The sequence below is a fragment of the Apus apus genome, chromosome 2 (genome assembly GCF_020740795.1).
Source record: "Apus apus isolate bApuApu2 chromosome 2, bApuApu2.pri.cur, whole genome shotgun sequence".
Taxonomy (NCBI): Eukaryota; Metazoa; Chordata; class Aves; order Apodiformes; family Apodidae; genus Apus; species Apus apus.
In genome coordinates this window covers 83,532,950-83,552,487 of record NC_067283.1, presented here as the reverse complement: position 1 = coordinate 83,552,487, position 19,538 = coordinate 83,532,950, and the positions used below count along the sequence as shown (strand labels likewise).

Genomic DNA, 19,538 nt, shown 5'->3' with positions numbered 1-19,538 from the left:
CTATATAGATTGTGTCTGCACACTCTTTTGTTGTCCTCCTTAAATGAACTGTGTGATGTACACGTGTACTTTGGGAATTTGTTGGTTCTTCATGCTCAAGACCAATACTGCAAAATCACTGTCAGTAGATATTGCTGCACTGTTTTTTGAAAAATTTTTTGAAAATACAATACTGACGAATCATGTGATATAGTTCTAGGGGTCAGGTGTGTTAAGAGGAGCCAGGGGAATTGAATAATGAGAATATCTGTCACTTATTGTAGCAGCTGAATAAAAGGCTTCTCTGATTGCTTTATATAGTTCTTTTTCTCTTTGCAAGTTCTGTACAGTGCCTGTCATCCTGACAGATAGGTGCTTGCTTCATTTAAGAGAATTTGAAATACAAATTAGTTCATCAAGTAGTAAAGAAGATAGGTGTATTTTGCTTTGAAGGTCACCAGACTTAAATTCTGTGAACTGTTAAGGTCAGAGAATAGAGCCTTCACTGACACATTCCTGTTGTCACAAAAAGTGCATGGAGATGTACACCTCGTTTGTCCCAGCTTACCTTAACTGTCATGTCTTTCTCACAAATACCTGCTGCCATTTTAAATGAAGGTTTTCAAGATCCGTTGCCAACAGTTCTTCTTCAGAAAAAATAAATGGAGAGTTCATACCAGGACTTTTACAAATGATGTTGTTGATGTTGATGTTGATGTATGTTCTGAGGGCTAGCTTATTCTGACATGCGCTTGGCTTGTGTACTGGCTGAAGATGCTGCAAAACATTTAAGATACTCTTAGGGACAACATTTTACAGTAAAGTCAGACGTTGATAATTAGGTGCAAAATCTGTATAAGGTACTATTGCAGGAGAAGTTGCATAAATGTAGTCATAATTTGTATGTTTCCACTTCTGCCTCCATGAGCTGTGTGCAAATAGGCTTATAACTGGTAATACACAGTGCACAATTTACTGTCTGCTGAGAACATGGCCAATAGTATGTCCAAATTAGTTCAAGTGAGACAGCTTGTGAATGCAGAGCAACCAGTGCCAAGTATCTGGGAGTGGTACTACTCCAGACTGGACAGTCTCCAATGTCGGGCTGATGTGATGGCTTCTAGGCTCATGGTGACTTTGTGCCCTGTGCTTAGGCCTCAGCTGCCAGAAGGATGTTTGCAGACCATAATCAAACAGAAATAAGTTTTGGGCACTACAGTATAAGAAGGACATTGAGGTGCTGGAAAGGATGCAGAGAAAGGAAACTAAGCTGGTTAGGGGTCTTGAGAACCAGCCTTATGAGGAGAGGCTGAGGCAGCTGAAGCTGTTCAGCCTGGAGAAGAGGAAGCTGAGGGTTGACCTCATTGCTCTCTACAACTACCTGAGAGGAGGTTTTGGTGAGGTGGGTGTTGGCCTCTTCTCCCTGGTGACTAGCGATAGGACAAGAGGAAATGGCACCAAGTTGCAACAAAGGACGTTCATATTGGATATTAGGAAAAACTTCTTCACAGAAGAGTGATAAGATATTCAAACAGGCTGTCCAGGGAGGTGGTAGAGGCACAGTCCCTGAAGGTGTTAAAAAAACGGGTGGACGTGATGTTTCATGGTTTGGGGTTGTAGGGCCACAATTGGACTTGATGATCTTGAAGGTCTTTTCCAACCTTGATGATGATTCTATGATTCTATGAATTCCTGAGCGTAGCTGTAATAGCCCAGGTGTCTGCTATTGTGGGTTTTTTTCCTACAGGCATAGGAAATGTGTTACTGGACACTGTCAGTAGGTGAACTCAGAGGTAAGGATGCTGCTTGTAGAAATCAGTAATTAAAACAGACATAGTGTTAGCTGGTGGTTTCTGTAAATATGCATTATTTGCTAACCATTACTAGTTTCTATGGAAAGACAAGTAAGTAGTTTTAGTTTCCTAGCACTTCTGAAGATCTTGCAAAAATGGTTGAGAACCTGACAATGGAGAGAAACATAAATATCTGGAATTCTATGTCAGTTAATCCTTCTTTGTGATTTGTAGGAGTTGTGTTTCTAATATACAGGAGCCCAGTAACATGGAAAGCCATCTTTCATTGATGAATTGTGTTGTTGTTATAGAATAATTAAAGACATTGTACATGATTTGTTATATTTATATAAAAGCATATGTTGTATTTATGTTTTGATAGAAATACATACCTAAAATTAGCTAAGGCAGCTGCACAGCTCTGAGGTTAGTGTATTGCAGATCTGGATTAGTAACAGATGGATCAATGTCTCATTAAACAGAAGCAAAGTATTCTCTGAATGTTAATGATCTTTATGACCTCAGATGAACCATTAGCTCATCAGATCTTCTTATACAGACTTGTTTAGCTTTTATCTTCTCAACCCCGTAACTGTCCTTTATCACAGGTTTTTCAGCCAAAAAGACAAGGAGATGTACATCCTTATTATCACACTTATAAATGCTAGATATTTAACTGTGAAAAGAGAAATGCGGATTAATTTGATAAGAGATATTTTGTTGTTGTTGTTTTTTCTCAGGATTAGCATGCTACTTTGCAAACTTTAGTTCAGAAGTGGATGTATTTTTATTCTATCTTTTGATACTGCTTGTTTTGCCAAGAAGATACAAAGATCATCCACATTGTTTGTATTCAGGGAGCAAGTCAATCATATTGCTGGGTATTTTTAGAGAGCTGGGATACACTGAAACAGTAGGAGCAGGTGCATTTTAAAAAACATAGAGTTTGATCAAAGCCTTTATTAGCCTGTGAAAGGTTGTAGCATGACCCTTGATTCCACATCTATTTAACAAGAAAAATTTAATTTACTTCAATAAGAAGAGACACAAGCTACTTTTATACAAGTGCAGAGTGTAGGATGTGCTTCTAAATGCTTAGGGCAAATTTGCAAATTTGTCCAGATCATGGACATCATGTCTTTTATAATTGCTTTTGCAAGATGTACAATTTATGTTCCAAATTATTCAATTAATTTCCTCTTATTTTGTTTGAGAGTGGGCTCATACAAATGCATCCAACTGTTGTTTTTCAGTTGTTGGTTTTTTTGTGTGTGTGTCTTTGAATAGCCTGTTTGAAAATACCATTTTGATTGTATCAATAGATATGTATATTGATTTATCACTCAAGAATTGTGCCAAAGAACTCAAAAGAAACACCAAATTCATTGTTTTCAACTGAGATCTGTGTCCATTATGATGAAATAAAAATATGTGTATAGGTACAAGTTAGACATACCGTACCCATACCACAGTGTATTTCTGTTAGGACACCGCAAAAGCCGGCTGCTCCCAAAGGGATGGGAAGCCATAGGTGATGACACCCCCCACTAGCCAGAGCCCTGTCCCACAGCACAGGATGAAGCACAGTTGTTGGAAGCCAAGGTCAAGCAAGAGTCAAAAATAGCAGCTAAGTTTGGGGTGATGAGGCAGGTCTGAGGCCAAGCCAGGAGGTTAATCCACACTTCAGGGTCAGGTCCAGCAATTCCTAGGGAGGTCCAAAGGGAAGCTGGGAAGTCAGTCAAGGGGCCAGGATCAACAGAGGGTTCACAGCCAGCTCCTACAGCACAGCTCAGGCAGGAGCTGAGCTGAAATGGGGCTCCTAGGCCATGGGCAGAGGCTGAGGGTGGAGGCCCAGAAAGGCTGGTCAGGGCCAGAGAGGCCAGTCACCACCACAAGGGCTGAATTATTTCATTTGATTTATTGCATAGGAGTCTTGCTTAGGCTTGGTTTGGGTTTGTGTGTTTGCCTGCAGGTATAGATGTGCAGATATTTATGCGTTTGAAGAACCACGCCTTAATGAACTGTGGTTTTGTAGGGCTGCTTTTTGTTTGGTAACACTGGATTTCATTTCCATTAGTGTACTTTATTGTGAGAATCACTTTTAAACTCGCACAGTAAAAGGCAGTGTTTTGAATGTCCCCTTTTATGTTTCTCACACAACTTTTCTATCTTGCTAGTGTATATAAAAGAGAAACTATTCTGATCTCTATTAATTTGCACCCTTATTTCAAGATGTATTTCAAGTAGCCTCTCCTAATGTTATTTGTCTCGCTAATACAGCCTGGCTGACAGTTTGTAGGGGTAATGAGTCACTAACACGGAGTGCAAGATCTTAAAGCTGACAAGCAGTTAACATAATTGCTCTTCTCTCTTCTGGTGCATTGTATCAAGAGACAGGGGAATATACACTAAGAAATTCTTACAATATCACAGGGAGGTATTTGTAAGGGGTTGATATTCAGTGGGTTCTCTAAAATGCTGTCTTTGAAAAGGAGGTGGTATAATGACAGTTTTAGAAACAACACTTAGGTAGCAGCTGAAAATGAATGAGATTTCAAATCATTAATTTTTTTACTGAAACACAGTGAAGTAATACCATTCATTACAGGAACGGAAATATTTCAAAATTGTTTTTGAAGTCATCTAAAACAGAGAAGCCTCATATATTTCTGAGACTTGAGACTGTTAGTAAAGAACAGAAACATTTGAAATATATTATTTGGAACTAATATAAAAAATGTAGATTCGTTTAAGGTCAATTAATGCATTTTAAAATGTAAGCTACTTATAGCTTATATTTTCATTAATGTAGAATATTTTTTCTAAGGGCTTTCTAATTTTCCTTTTCTGCCCCCCCCCACCTAACTTCAAAGGTAATAAGCAGGAAAAACAAAAACTTGTTTGGGTCTTCTATATTTTAGAATCCATTTTCTATAACAGGTGTGTTTGTACACATACACATGGTGAGATGCCAGTCCTTTCTATTAATCTAAATGTCACTAACAGAATTAAAACCTGTTCTAAGAAAGAGCTTAAGTGCCAAGTTCTGCATGGTAGACTATGTGGAAGATGGATAGAGTATGCAAATAGAAACTGGAGAGAGTCCACTGAAGGACAGGGATAATTAGAGAGATTATGAGACTCAGGGAACTCCGGATGTTTAGCCTGCAGAAGAAAAGGCTTGGGGAAAGCATCCAGCAGCTGCCTTCTGCCTGGAAGAACTTACAGAGAAGATGTGGTCAGATTTTTCTCAAAGTCACACAGTGAAAGATTCAGAGACAATAGGCAGAAGTTGCGACAGGGCAAATCCTGGCCGGAAGGAGATGAACAATTCTTCCCCAAGAGAGGAATTAGGCACTGGGAAAGACTGGAGAGGTGGTCGAATCCATGTGCAGAGAGATTTTCAAGACTCAACTGGACAAGTTGTTATGCTTCAACTCTTTTAGTGGGCAAAAGGGAACACACTATAAATACAGAGCTGAGAACCTATTTCTAGTCTAATTAAAGTCTCAACAATCTAATATAGTATTTTAGTTAGAATAATAACAGTCACAGTCCACATTACCTAATCAACACAGAAAACCAGGAATACAGCTGAAACTGTTATGTAGAAAATCTCTAGTATCTCCCCTTTTTCTCTTGTATTATTCTTAAACTTCTGTAACCACGTAACCCTGCAATACAGTACTGCCATTGCCACGTGCTCTTTATTGAGTTTGCAAGGCCTCAGGGTTGAGGCTGTCTGAATTTCTTTACCTTCTTTGAGATTTCTTTTTACTTGACTTAGCTGTAACACCAATTTTTATAGTGACAAGTTGGCTATACCTAATTAATTTTATTTTGCTTATGGCATGGTGCAACCTTAGTTATTATATAGATAATAGTAATGAACAACTATTCTGTGAAGAATGAGATATTTGCAACTGTAACATAATGTGGAAAACTACAAATTTGGCAACGTTGCAGAAGCCTTATGAAATGGAGACACAGAAACCAGTGTGAAGGAATAGAGGCATCTGATGATTAGAGGCAGGACACAGGCTTGGTGCTGGAGACCCCAGGTCTATAGGTAGCTCACTGTTGGTCAGTTAAAGAAATGCAGGCCTGGATAAAAGTGATTTTTAGAGGAACAAAGAGCAAGTTCTAACGTGTATGAGGCAATAAATATAACACTAAATTATTTGCTTTAAATGTATATGTGAGTGTGTGCATTATCAGGTTGATTTCATTTTTGTCCATAAACAAGATTTTGGGTGTTAGGCTTTATATGTCCTTCTGGGTCCTAAGGTGAATTATATCAATGTTACCTGAGCAGAAAGCAAGGGTGTCACAGCCAGTTGGCAGTGTCCCAAGTTCTTCATTATGAGGAGTCAAATACTGGTGGTTTGGACCCCTTTCCTCAGTTTTCTTCCATTTGGTGCTATATTGATAAGTTTTCTTATCAAAACCTGCCTCCTTCTCCCTGCTTCCCAGACAGAGTTTGGGAGCCACACGCTGCCCTCCCCCAGCCCCTTTACTGCAGAGGGGCTGTTTGTCCCACAGTGACTACGTAGGTGTGCTAGCCCCTGCCTCAGGTGCTGCCAGAGCAAAGCCAATGTGGAAGAGGCAACAGGCACATAGCCACCAAGCAAATGCTGCTAACTAAAAATCAGGCCAAGGCAAGCTCAGAGAATTCTGGAGATCCCGTGTTGAATAGAGAGGTTGTGATGTTACAGTAAAAAATCATCTTTTCTGGGCTTCAGAGGTCCTGAGCAACTTCATCTAGTTTTGAAGGTAGCCCTGTTTGGAACAAGATGTTCGACTAGACATCTCCAGAGGTTCCTTCCAACCTGAATCTTTGAGTGAGTCGATAGTTTTCTTTCATGTTTTTCCTATAGCGGAGTGCTGTGAAATACATCAATACTGTTTTTTCACATAGAAATGAAAAGGTCAGTGTCCACTTGAACCATAATGGCAAATTACTGGTTTTATATCAACAAAAAATCCTATCAGGTACTACTGAAATTCTTCCAAGTTTCTCATCCTGACTGCTTGCTTACAGAAATGTAACACCAGAAATAATGTAGCCATTTTTTCTCCAACTTATAGAGAGTAATAGTTTACGAGCCAAGTGTATGTTTGTTATCAAAAGCTGAGTGATTTGAAAATCACATATATATCTGTTGTCACTTCATTATGTTCACATTGCCCACTCACTGAAGAAGTTGAAATGGATTATGTAAGCATGATGATATTACAATGAGAATAATATTTTCTGATATGTATTTAAGAGTCTGACATTCATTTTCCACCAAGGTTCGATAATTCAATACAGTTCTAAAACTTTGACTTCAAGAAACAGCTTTAAAAGTTCCTAGTTTATACCTGGAGGCTTAGAAAAGCTTCTGTTTAGTCTGCATTTTATAATTCCTTCTTTATTTTTTTCATGATGAGTCATTTTACATAGAAGATCCTTTTAGACAGCAAATTGGTAAATATTGGTAGATTTTAAATTAATGGTGTTGTACAAAAGTACAGAAACATTTATTATAGAACGTTGACAAAAAGTAGGTCCCTTTTTAAGGGTCAAAAATGTATATTTACGAACCTGCTATGGGTACTAATATTTGATAGTCCAGCTATCTTAGTTTATGTTTTGATCTGTTATGTCTTAGAAAGCACATTTCATTGGTAAATTCCATCTGGCTAATAAGGTAATACATTTACATCATACATCAGTCATTTACTGGTGAAAATAGACCATTCAATATTTAGGATACCTTTCTGCTTTTTCAGTCTCAGTTATCCTTTTCATCATACAGTAGCTGTTTAGTACTGTTATTTCTAATTATGACCTCTATAATATTTTTAATGAACATGAGTGGTGATTATAGTGTTATGCTATGTGTGGAAGAGGCAAAATACATGTGAAATTTAGCATTAGCATAGTTCAACAAAGTAGGAAGCCTGATTTAGCAGAACAGGAACCAGGAAGAATAGCTTAAAGTAGAATACTTCCAGTTGTATGATTCCCTATTCTTTTTCTCTAATCTAATCTAATGTAGAAGGATTGTTTTTAAAGATTTCATTCAAAGATCACTGCATCACCTGCACCTTTGCTTTATTAAGTTTTTCAGAAAAAAAGGGATAAGTACATAACAGCATTGCAGGTCAATCACTGTAAAATTACAGTTATTCAGTTTATATTGTTCTATCGATGTCTGTGGTTCAAAGACGGTTATTTTTGGCCTCAGAAATTAACACTTCAGAGATGGGTAGAATAGAGGATTTTCAGTATATGAGCTCACAGTCTTTGTTTACTCTCACTAATATATTTAGCTTTTGCAGTTATATGTTCTGCTGCCTCTTCTACTATGTTGTCTATATCTTCATCATTCTAAACAATAGTAGCCTTTGAAATACTTTTTTTCAGAAGCTGCTGTTCTGAATTAGACAGACTCTGGTAATGGTATCAATTAAAAATGAAACTGGGCTTGTGTCGGTTCATCCATCATTTCCTTACTAGAAAGCCTTGTGCACCAGGGCTACACGATCTGTTTTTCAGCTCTTTACAGCATAGTTTTATGTCCTGTAAATATATTGTTAAGAATTAGTTTGTCATAAGTGGTGGCTACAATGGAACAGTATTCTTTCCACTTTCTGGAACATGCATTTCATTTCTGAATATCTCTGAGGAGAAAAAAAAAAAAAAAAGGAAAAAAAAGGATTGGTGTATTTAAGTGCAGGTAAAGAAATCATAGAGAATAATTAGAGCTCTCTGGGCAATATTACTGGAATAACTGAAACATCAACCGTCATTGGTAGTGACTCTGCTCTAGCTACTGGGTTAGCCCAAAGATTTTTTCCACTTCTTTAAATAGACTAATTATCTTAATAGCATTGCTACATGTTCGGTAAATGTATCTCTGACATTTACTCTGCTATAATAGTGACTATACTGTTGTCCATTCACTTAAAGCATATTTGGAGGCATCTCAATGTAGCCTATTTCATACTAGCTTTTATTATTCACTAGAATAACAAGAAAACATTGATTTTAGTATTTTCTTCTGGGGGGGAGGTACTACACAAATGTAATACATTCCGTATTTCGTAATAGTAAACATTCCATTGCAGTATTACCAAAGAAATGTCTGTCATTTGTGACAAAGAAGATGATATTGTAAATTAGATGCACCTAGAAAGCATTGAACTAGATTGATTTATTTTTGATTGCTTTGGATATACCACAAAAATATAATATATCCCAGATGTTTCCATATGTACTTTTTTTTCTTTTTCCTCATCCACATTAGATTATAATTCCTGAACCATCTCTTTTAGTGCTGCAAACATTTCAATAAATTCATTAAGCAGTTTTCAGTTCATGTGGCTGCAATTGCCTTTTTTTCCCTCTTTTGTTTCCATTTCATGCTGCTTGTTGGTTCAATTGATTCTTTCATAATGCTAAATACACCACTCTGTTTTTTGAAAAAAGCTCTGAGACAGTAGACTAGCCAATAAATGTAATAGCTGCTGGCAAAATGATTTCCTGCTCCCTGTGACTGCTGAGCCTCAGAAGGTGACTGTGAAACATTCTTTGCATAGCACTGCAGAGTGGAAACTCCAGGCTTTTATGGTCCAAGTCAGTTAATGTGCTTTACTTTTATGTCATGACCAAGATCTGTAGATCAGAAAACAATAGCAAGGGTAGTCATGGGAGGTACAGAGGCTTCGTATATGTCTTGTGAACCAGTGCTTTTGTAAGGTAAAAAAAAGATATGCAGTTCCTTGCCAGCGAATGGATCATGTACTACACAGCATCCGTCATCTTGTTTAAAGTTCTGGATTTATCCTTTCATAATACTTTACTCTTTCAAAAAGTGTTTAGGAGCTTCTGCCCTGTAGAGATGGAGTCCTGAAGAGGGGTGGTTAGTTAGGCCTTTTCTTCTGTAGCTTTCCAGTTTACCCCTTTGGAAAACTCCAGAGGTTCCTTAAGTGTGGGATACTGCCATTGCAGTGCTTTTTCAGGGATCTGAGAAATTACCTTGAAATTTGTAGAGAAACACTGTTGACAGAAGACCACTTTTCTTAAGCTATTTTCTGAATTTTGCTCTGCTAAATCGCTTTTAGGAGCCATGAGAGATTTATGTAGAAATAAGGCTTGCCATGTATTGAATTGTTATAAAATGTGCCTTTCAACCCAGGGAATGTGCATTTCATTCTTAGGGGGAGAGACGTTCTTACTGGAAGTGTAGTTATCTACATGAAGACACTCATATTGTCCACTATTTTTAAATAAATGGCTTAGAAAATACCTTGTCCAAGTATCTGGCGCGCAAGTCAACAGAGGCTGCAGTTTGTGCATGTAATGTTTTCTCCTACCTCAGGTCTTGATAGAGAGAAAAGGTCATTTGCCATTTTGCAGTGAAGTAGATGAGATTTCAGCTGCTTCTCTGTGTGTTGATCTGCAGTAATTTATTACATCTAACTTCCTCAGATAAACCAGTGAGTCATGCTGCTTTGTTTTAAGGGCAAAATGTGTAGGTTAAGCAAATACTAATTGCCATGTTTTCATAGCTATCCTGATAATCCTGATGAAATATACAGCTGGCAGGCAAATGATAATTTTTGTCATGCCACCTGCAATTTTGTCAGCCACATCACAAAAACTTAAATTAATATCTAAAATGTAGTTCCTTTTAGAAAGATAATGTCTTTTGACAGTGAGTCCAAAGTTTTCAATTGTTAATTATTCCCATAATTAATTGACTTATTTTTAAATTGCCATTTTATTTCCAGTTAAAAATGAAATCCAACTAGATCCCTTTGTCCTTACTAGCCTTGCTTTTTCAGCTCTCTGCATTAAAAATGTTTCTCTACAAGTATGGATTACAGGGTGTTGTGCCTGCAAAAAATACAGGTAGATTTTGATATCCCAGACCCTCTTCCAGTCTTGTTTTTTTACATGCAGAATTGCTCATAAATTATAATATTGTAAATAGCTTGAAGATCTGAAAGGGTTCTCTGTAATGAGGATTTTCCAGGCATCTGATAATTCTTGTGCATTTTTACTGAACCCATTAATTATTTCTTTTCTCGTTTTTGTAGCAAGCATATCTGAACAAATTGTTGTCAATAATGCTCTCAGTGAATATCCTATAAAGAGGTAAAGATCCATAAATAAGTCTTTCTACAATTCTATAGATCACATCGGCCTTGTTAGCAGCACCATCATGCTGCGAGATCCTGCTCATTGTGTTAAGTACCATAAACTATATTATTTCCAGAATTATTGCTTGCCAACATACAGGCTTCAATATTTTAAATAGTTAATTTTCTTTGAGTATTTTAAATGCATTCCGTATTGCTGCTCACAAATAGTTTGTATTTTTCTAGTATGTTAATAATCCTGTTATTTTTTATGTCACTTCTAAATATTTTTTGTTCTTCAAGTGATTGTCCACACGAACATTCATATAGGCAGTGGACATGTGCTAAACAACCTAAGTTAGGGACATTTTAGTTCTGTGTGCCATTGTGTTCCCCCTCATTGCTCTATTGTGTGCAGTTTGTAACAGGAGAGGTATGTTTACTGTCAGTCTTCTCAGCAATCTGGCCAGATCGGGACATTTTGCTGGAAGTTTAGTGGCCTAGTTAGATAATACTTCTAACTCCTCACAATCAATTACCTTTCTCTTTTTGTAATACTCTCTTTCTTTTATCTTCCCTCCCAGCCCTTATCTCCAGTTAGCTTTTCCATGAATCTAAAGGGTTTCAGACTGTAGGAAACACCCCTAGGGGGGGAAAAAAAAAAAAAAAAAAAAAAAGTAACTCTATAAAATATACAATCTCGGGTGCTTTCAACCAAAAGTGCATACCCAGTGGTAGATACTGAGTTCAGATCCTTCTAGGATCTCATCTAATTGTTTGCAAGGCCAGCTTGCTGATAAGAGCTGTAAGAAGTTATAATAGGTTCTGCTCACTTCTTCCCTTAGGAGCTGTTTTGCTGAGATGCTCACCCATCTCAGATCACTACTTCAGCGACATTGCAACTGCACTGCAGTCATGCCTGTGCCATCTGTCTTGTTGATCTGGACTGTGACCCACAGACTTGTCTTTATGGCTTAACCTAAAACCTGCTTGTCATAATATACTTGACTGGAAATTACTGGGCTGTGGCTTAACCTGGTTACCATTTCCAGAGATAATCATAGAAGCTCAGAACCATTAAGGCTGTTAAAGATCATCAAGTCCAACAGTAAACATAAAGTCCACCACTAAACCATGAGCCACACCCTAACTTGCTAACATGGTTTTGTAGTTCTTTGTTGGTGAGATCTTGAGTCCTGCCTCTTGGCTCCCAGCTCCTGGGTAGTCCTGTGAATCTTGGTCCCACAACTTGCCTTCCACTGCAGAAGAGCCTGACCGTGCTTCCCAGTGACAATTAGGGAGACTAACAGTTCTTCTATGGTGCTTCATCACCTTGTATTCAGAGGAACTGTACTTTGACTATTTCTTAGATGTTTTGTCTAAACCCATTTTCCAGGCAAAGGTTCTATCTCATGTGAAGTAAAGAGAGAAGGTTTTCCTCCATCACTATTCACTCCTTTTGGCCTTGTCAAATTATAGTCACAAAAGACCCCCTCCTAGCTTTGGTGAGTCTGCCCCAACTTTGGGAGATCACAGGCCATTCAACTGAAGTTTTGCCTCCTGTTCTGTTCTTGGTAGGTTTTATATCACAGACAGCATTCATCTTCAGCAGAAGCAACTCTTCATAGTGGGCACTGAAGTGTCTTTGTCTTATTAAATACAGTGTGATTTCTCAGGACGATCTCTTGGTTTTTCCTTTACAAAGAAAAATCCTTCCCTTTGGAGTGGTCATTCGATTCAACATTTTGTATTCAAAGACAGTGTTAGGACTATGCCAGTCTTTCCTTGTAGGTCACCAGGCTTCTCTTCAGGCAAACCTTTTATGTTTAAGGTACTGATTAGAGTCATGTGTGTGGATGCTTTATTGAAATGAGAAAGAGAAACTACTTGCTGGCATGTAGAGGTTCTGTGAACTGTGTTGCTTTGAGCGATCTTCACAACCTGTGTGCCTTGCTGATTCTCAGAGCCATGTTTTATGTTTTGTTATGTTTTGTTTTTTTTTTTTAAATAGTCTTTCAAATTGAGAAAAATGTACTCAATTTGTATGGGGGAAAGCGGAGGTGATACGGGCATGCTGATACTGTTACTGTTAGAGGTAAAAGGTGTGTGTCCAACCTCAGATGCACATATACAAGCATATACATACGAACAGCATCGTTATGTACAACAGCTCTCAAAGAATATGGACATGGAGGCAAGTAGGTTTTTTGTTGAAAGCATTTCTTTATTCTTCCAAATGATCTAGTAGCTTTAAGGAAACCTGTGATGCCTCAGACATGCTACTCAAAATACTCAACATAAAAATATGTTTGTCAGTAAATTACATTTAAAAATCTGCCAGAAAATTGGATTATGAGCCATTCAGTCTGTGCAATTGTGCTAATTTTTAAACCAGAATGCTGAATAACACTAAATCATGTTTGTTTAAATCTCAATTATCACATGAACAGTTGTCCTTATCTTCAACAAATACCCTCATTTAAAAAAAAGTATGAAGATAGTAGTAAAGGAAACAAACTCAAAAATGACAGCTGCTTTTGTTCTTGACGTAGCTCTGGTTGAAATAAAACTTAATGTGTGATTGTAACTGAAATTTAATTGGACATTAATAAAAATCTGCTTAACCTTTTTAAAATGCTGTAGTCATGAAAGTAAACACCCTCCCCAAACTTCCTCTCCCTGTGTTTCATTATTGCCCTGAAATCTGACACTTTGCTTCTAAACCTTACCAGAGCCACTAATGAGTTCCTCCCCTCCTCCTCCAGTTTTAATGTGTTTGCCGATGGCAGAGATTCAAAAGGCAATAGAGAGGAAAAAGAGAAGTGAGACTGAAAGTAAAAGTCCACAGGTGCAGCTACTTGCTGCTTTTACGTTTACCTCTTAGGTATCTACTGAAACCCATTTTGTGAGCTTAATTTGTTAATTTTAAAAAGAGTGATTTATATATAACTGAAGTGCTCAACCATTTTCCATGAGTGGAAGCAGAATTGTGGAGTAAGACCTGTTAGATCTGTTTTCAAAACTGAATTTATAGAAGGTTTTATTCCTACTTGAGAATGTTTTTGTAAAATGTAGAAAAAGAAGTCTCAAATGTGAATAGGTTATTTAATCCTTCTCTTTGCTCAGTGATGGGACCAGGTATATTTGAAATGTGCTCAGCAGATACCTGTCTAACCAGCTTTTCAAACACTGGAGCTTCTACACTTGTCCAAGACAATCAGTTCCCCTCAGTTTTTACTTCAGGAAATATTTTCCCTGTTGACCAACTTAAATATCCCACTATACAATTTAGGCCTTGTGACAGCCGTTCACAGCGACTGCAAATAAGTTTTATTCCTTTCCTCTTTATTTCAGCCTTCCATGCACCTGAAGACTATTGCCCTCTGTCCCCTCAGTCATCCCTTTAATAAGGCAAACAAGGCCAGTTTCTTCCATTGTGGCTTGTAGGCCATGTTTTCTAGACCTCTAATATTTTGTGTTGCCATACTTTCTCCAGTTGGTCCAAGTGATTTCCTGTAATGTTACAACATTTTGACAGCCTTATATTTCTTTTTAAGTTCAATTTGACATTTCAGGGGACCTTGAACCTTTTTGTCACCTTTGCATTTCCCAAAGTTTGTTTAATAATCAAATTACTGGAGGTCAGATAGAATCATCAGTTAAAGCTTTCCTGCTGTCTACCAGGGCTGGATTGGAACTGTCTTCACTACTTAACTGATATCTCATGAATCCATTCCACACAGTAGTTTTCCTGCATTCAGAGTGTAGCTACATAAACCACACGCACGTAACTGAAATACCGAAGGTCTTCATTCAAGAGCAAGTTATGTTTGCTTAATTGTTATAAGCCAAACCATTTGCTGTGAACCAAAATCTAATAGAAATATGTAGTATTTATCTTTTTCCTCTTAAAGTGAGAAAATTGCTTCTAGCACTTCAGACTACTGTACTTCTAAAAGCTTTCATGTTTAAAATATTTTTTAAAATGTCTGTGTATACCTCTAAGAAAAAAAACCCACAAGAGTGGCTGAAATGCTGATGCCTTTTAGATGATTACTAGGAAATCAGTAAGTTCTTGTACTCTAGAACTGTAAGGCTATATATTCTATCAACCTTTTTGTAACTTTAGATGCCTCCTTCTCAACACCAGGTAGGGCTTTTGTTGCAACTGCTTGTATTTGAATGCTCATTCATTGTCTTATTACTTTGCCTGTATGAAAATCTTCTCCTTCCAGCTGACATGAATTTGTGGCTGCTCTGCATTTTAATAAACTAACTGTTGCCTTTCTCCCACACTGTTACTTATATCCAGTGCTTTGGGTTTCTTTTTTACTAATGAAGTAATGAAAGAACTGCAGCTGACTTTTCCTGGATTGACCACTTTGAAGACCTAAGACCATCCTGTAAAGAACTCCATCAAGAAGCATTCCTTTTTCCTCTGTTACTTGCATTTGTGGCATCCTCAGTCTTTGTCAGATATTCTTGTTAAAGGATCTCAAAATGCATTTTCTACTCTCAAAATAGCGCTCTGTTTCCTTCTTTCATGTCTCTCTCTAAGGGTAAATTTGGTGTCTTCTTCCATGCCTCTTAATCTCTTGGGATATCTCCTACATTCCTTATGTGCATCTTTCTTCTTTGAAAGTACTTTTTTTTTTTTTTCCTATGTAATCTTCCAGTGAGATCTTCCACCCTATAAAATCCTGAACTGGTTTGATCTTTGAGAAGGTATCAGTTTCACTCCTACTACTCTCTTCCTTTTTGCATGATTAATCACATTAGTGCTTGTAAATATTTGTCAGTGTCTGATATACTGGTCCTATGCAAACTTTATTCACCTTCTTTATGCCCACTTCACTTTTTTTTTAGAACAAAAATGTAAAACAACCTTCCTGCTTCTACCCCCTCTTCCAGAAAGTCTGCAAAGAAGAGTAAACTCATTTGAAAACATTAATATGCGAAAGCTAAAGTCAAGTCCCAGCTACTCTTCTTTTCTCATCCTCTCACTGTGGCTGAGGAACTACTCGGGGAGATGAGAGTATCTTTGCCTACAGCAAATGCAAGGAGGCTTCAGTCACATCTCTATGGGATGGATAATTGTCATGGGCCAAGGTCTGTTATGGTTTATGATACAGCATGAGTAGGTGTGCAGGCATAAGCTCACTAATCTAAAGTTCTCAGTTCTTTAACTAACCTAATCAGAGGAATCCCATAAGGAAATTAAGCTTTGATTTAGTGCTAGACATTGTATCTGAGCATCCCTGCATGGTTAAAAGGGGGGGAAAACCAACACAAAATTAATTTTACCTTTTAAAAAAGAGAACTACACAATGATCAGGAAACTGACTGAAAAAGCATTTAGGACATAAAGAAATCTGAAAAGGCAGGAAGGAGACATGAAGACTATCTAAATCGCCACTTGAGAGGCTCAGAGGACAAGAACATTTATATAAAATACTCTAAATAGACAAAGAGAGAATAGCTGTTGAAAAGCAGAATAAAAGAGATTGCTAGGAATAAAAAGTATGAGAACAGGCACATTGAAACAAAGGAAATAACTATCAAGACCTATATTTTTTTGCTAGCCTGTAGCTTGTCTCTGAAAAGGTGGAAAATATTTTCTTATGCAAATAGTGATACTTCCCCAATAATCTGTCTGAGCACAAGGAAATCTGTGACTCAGTTACTTAATGATGCAGAATTTATGTTTTTTGCATTTAAAAGTGCTTGACAAATTTTCCACCTGTGAACTTGTCTACTCTTTTTCGAGATACTGTGAATTTTTTCTATCCACAAGTCCTGTGGTACACTTTTTCAGCTCAACTGCATGTGATGTGAAAAATAATTTTCTTTGGTTTGTTTTAGTCATTGCCTGCACAGTTTTATTTCATGCATACTAAAGTCAGTCTCAAATAGTCTAAAGCCCAGGTCTCTCTGTGTCTATTTTGAAGTTTCTCCTTCCTTTCTACTGTCATTGGATTTTTCATATTCAGCAGCTACCAGTTTTCTCGCTACAGGTCATCATCCTACTGCTCAGGCGGGAAGACAGTACCAAGTCTGTGTAGCATTTTTTAATTTTCTGCTTTTAGCAGATAATGGAAAATTACTCTATTGGTGACTTTACACAGGATAATTAATTTTTAGGGTTTAATAATGACTGAAAACCTCAAACATTCTTGCAGCATCAAATAGGAAGATGCCTACAGTATTTAGAAAGCATTCTACTATTGTTGTGGATTAGCCATGGCCCACAGCCAAACTCCTCTTACCCAGTTACTCACTCCTCCCCGAACCCAGCAGGAAAAGGGGAGAGAACAGGAGAAAAACAGGGATGAGAAAGCTCATGAGTTAAGACAAAGACAGGCAAGTCACTTACCAGTTACCATTGTGGGCAAAACAGACTCAACGTTGGGAAAACTAACAATCTCTTGCCAAATAACATAGCTTCAGCTAGTGAGAAGCAAAAAAAGATAGTAAAGCTACACCTTTCCTCCTACCTTTCCCAGGCTCAACTTCACTCCTTCACTTCCAATTCCTTTAACCTCCCCTCAAAGAGCATGGCAGGGGATGGACAGAGGGGTGGTTCCTCTCTGTTGCTGCTCCTTCCTCCTCATGGTTTTCCTCTACTCCAGCTGCAGTGCCTTCAGGCATACCCACATGGTCTGACATTGTCCTCCATGGGCTGCAGCATAGATATCTTCTCAAGCATGGAGTTCATTCTTTGCCCTGGGTGTTCCCTCTGCTGTTTCTCACTTTTTCTGTTCCCTCCTTCTCTCAGTCCAGCATTTCCTGTCCTTTCTTATACATACTATCCCAGAAACACCACCAGGTTTGGTGATGGGCTGAGCTGTGTTCTGCAGTGGGTCCGTGGCAGAGCCACCTCCTCCCACAGAGGCCACCTCTGCAGCTCCTCTGCTGTCAAAATCCTGCCACCTGCACACAGTGCAAAGATATATGGTTCTCACAGAAGAGAGGTGAGGACCATAGGCTGGCAGTGGTGGGGCGGGCTGGAAGGGAGCTCTTGGTGACACATGGTGGGTATGCTGAGTTGTGTGTCCTATGAAGCCATGGCCTCGGTGTTCTGACCTTTCTACAGCTTTTCACAGTCTGTCTTTCTCCTAGTTATTATGAATAATTTTGTATAATCAGAAAAAAATTGCCCTGATAATTGTTCCTGTTCATTTTGTCACTTCCCTCTAAAATACGTTCTACTGTGACATTAATTTATATGAACTTCTTTTATTCATACCCCAGAAGTATTAGTTTTACATCTTTCCAATCTCCTGTGGATGTCAGGAATGAAAGAATTTACCTCGTTTTTTAGCAGCCTTTCTGCAGTGCATCTTAATCTTCCTTTTGTCCTACCAACTCTAGTTTAACTCCCCGATAACAAAAATCCTTTATTTCTATTGGTCTGAGAATTTTGCTTCTCCAGAACATTTTAAAAAAAATATTTTAAGCACTTCTCTATTTCTTGTGTTTGGAAAGAATGTCAGTTTTGGAAGACTGCCTTTCTCCAGTTGCATATGTGATCCTCCAGAAATGCTCTAGGTAGAGTAGATCCTGACACCTGCCTACTTGCCGAACTCAAAGCTATACTGACTATGGTGATCTTTCAAATGTGAGAAGACTGAGGGAAAATAAAGATACAACTTGGCTTTGTTAAATTCCCTTTGCTTTATAGGTCACATCTGATTTTGTGCATGAGTCAGTTTGTCACAGATACATTTAAGAATGCCCTTTGCAACGTTGAAGGGTACCTTCAGGCAGCCCAGAGCTAATAAGCTGCAACAACTGGGGCTACTTTTATTTTTTTTTTTAATTAATGAAAATAAGGCCTTGTTCTCATAGGGATTATGTGCGAGTGTAATACAATTCACACTGATAACACTCTTTAAAAGCACGATTACAATAAAGGGGTTTACTCCAGATGAGTAACTCCTCATCTCTGCTTTTGCAATGGAGAGATTGCTGGAAAAGATCTGACTGTGATGAATGGAATTTTAAATTAGTAACAACCCAATGTTCTCTCCATATTTACAAAAAAAGAATTGCACCAGTAGTCTTCCTTAATTTTAATATATTCTTCCAGATTATTTCAAAATGCATCCTTCCATGATCATCAGACATTAAGAATGAACTTTTATTTTCTAGTACCATAGGGGAAAAAAGTATGCTCAGCTTGTTATAGCATTTCTAAAAATAGAAGATGGAAGTGTTAATGTGCCTGGGGCTGTTACTGTGACATGCAAACACTTTGCAAATATATCCAAGGATGTCTGGTGTTTCTTTTTTTAATTGATCTAACAAGATTTCTTTTTTTTTTTTTTTTAAATCAGAAGCTTTTGTTTTTCATTTTATATAATTTTTATGTTAAATCTTTTTTGTAGATGCGATCTTTTGTTGCTGTATTAATATATACCTTTCTAATGAGGGCTGATTGCTTGTCTTGTGGATGTCCCAACATAAAGATTTCTCCATTTTCCTCATTTTATGTAAACTGTAGAGCTAATTTTTCTTCCTCATATACATTTTCTAGAGTTCTTGTAAGTTAATGCATGCATCTTCAATGAGTTTGATGAACAAATGGTATGTCATAACCCAATTTAGAATCAGTAGCATACGAATAACATATTG

At 37.7% G+C, this 19,538-nt stretch overlaps 1 protein-coding gene across 2 annotated transcripts in view; it reads left to right on the top strand.

Annotated features, from left to right (window-relative positions):
- ADCY2 (adenylate cyclase 2) overlaps window positions 1–19,538 on the top strand; it is a 230,638-nt gene that overhangs the window by 109,472 nt on the left and 101,628 nt on the right. The window lies entirely within an intron of this gene.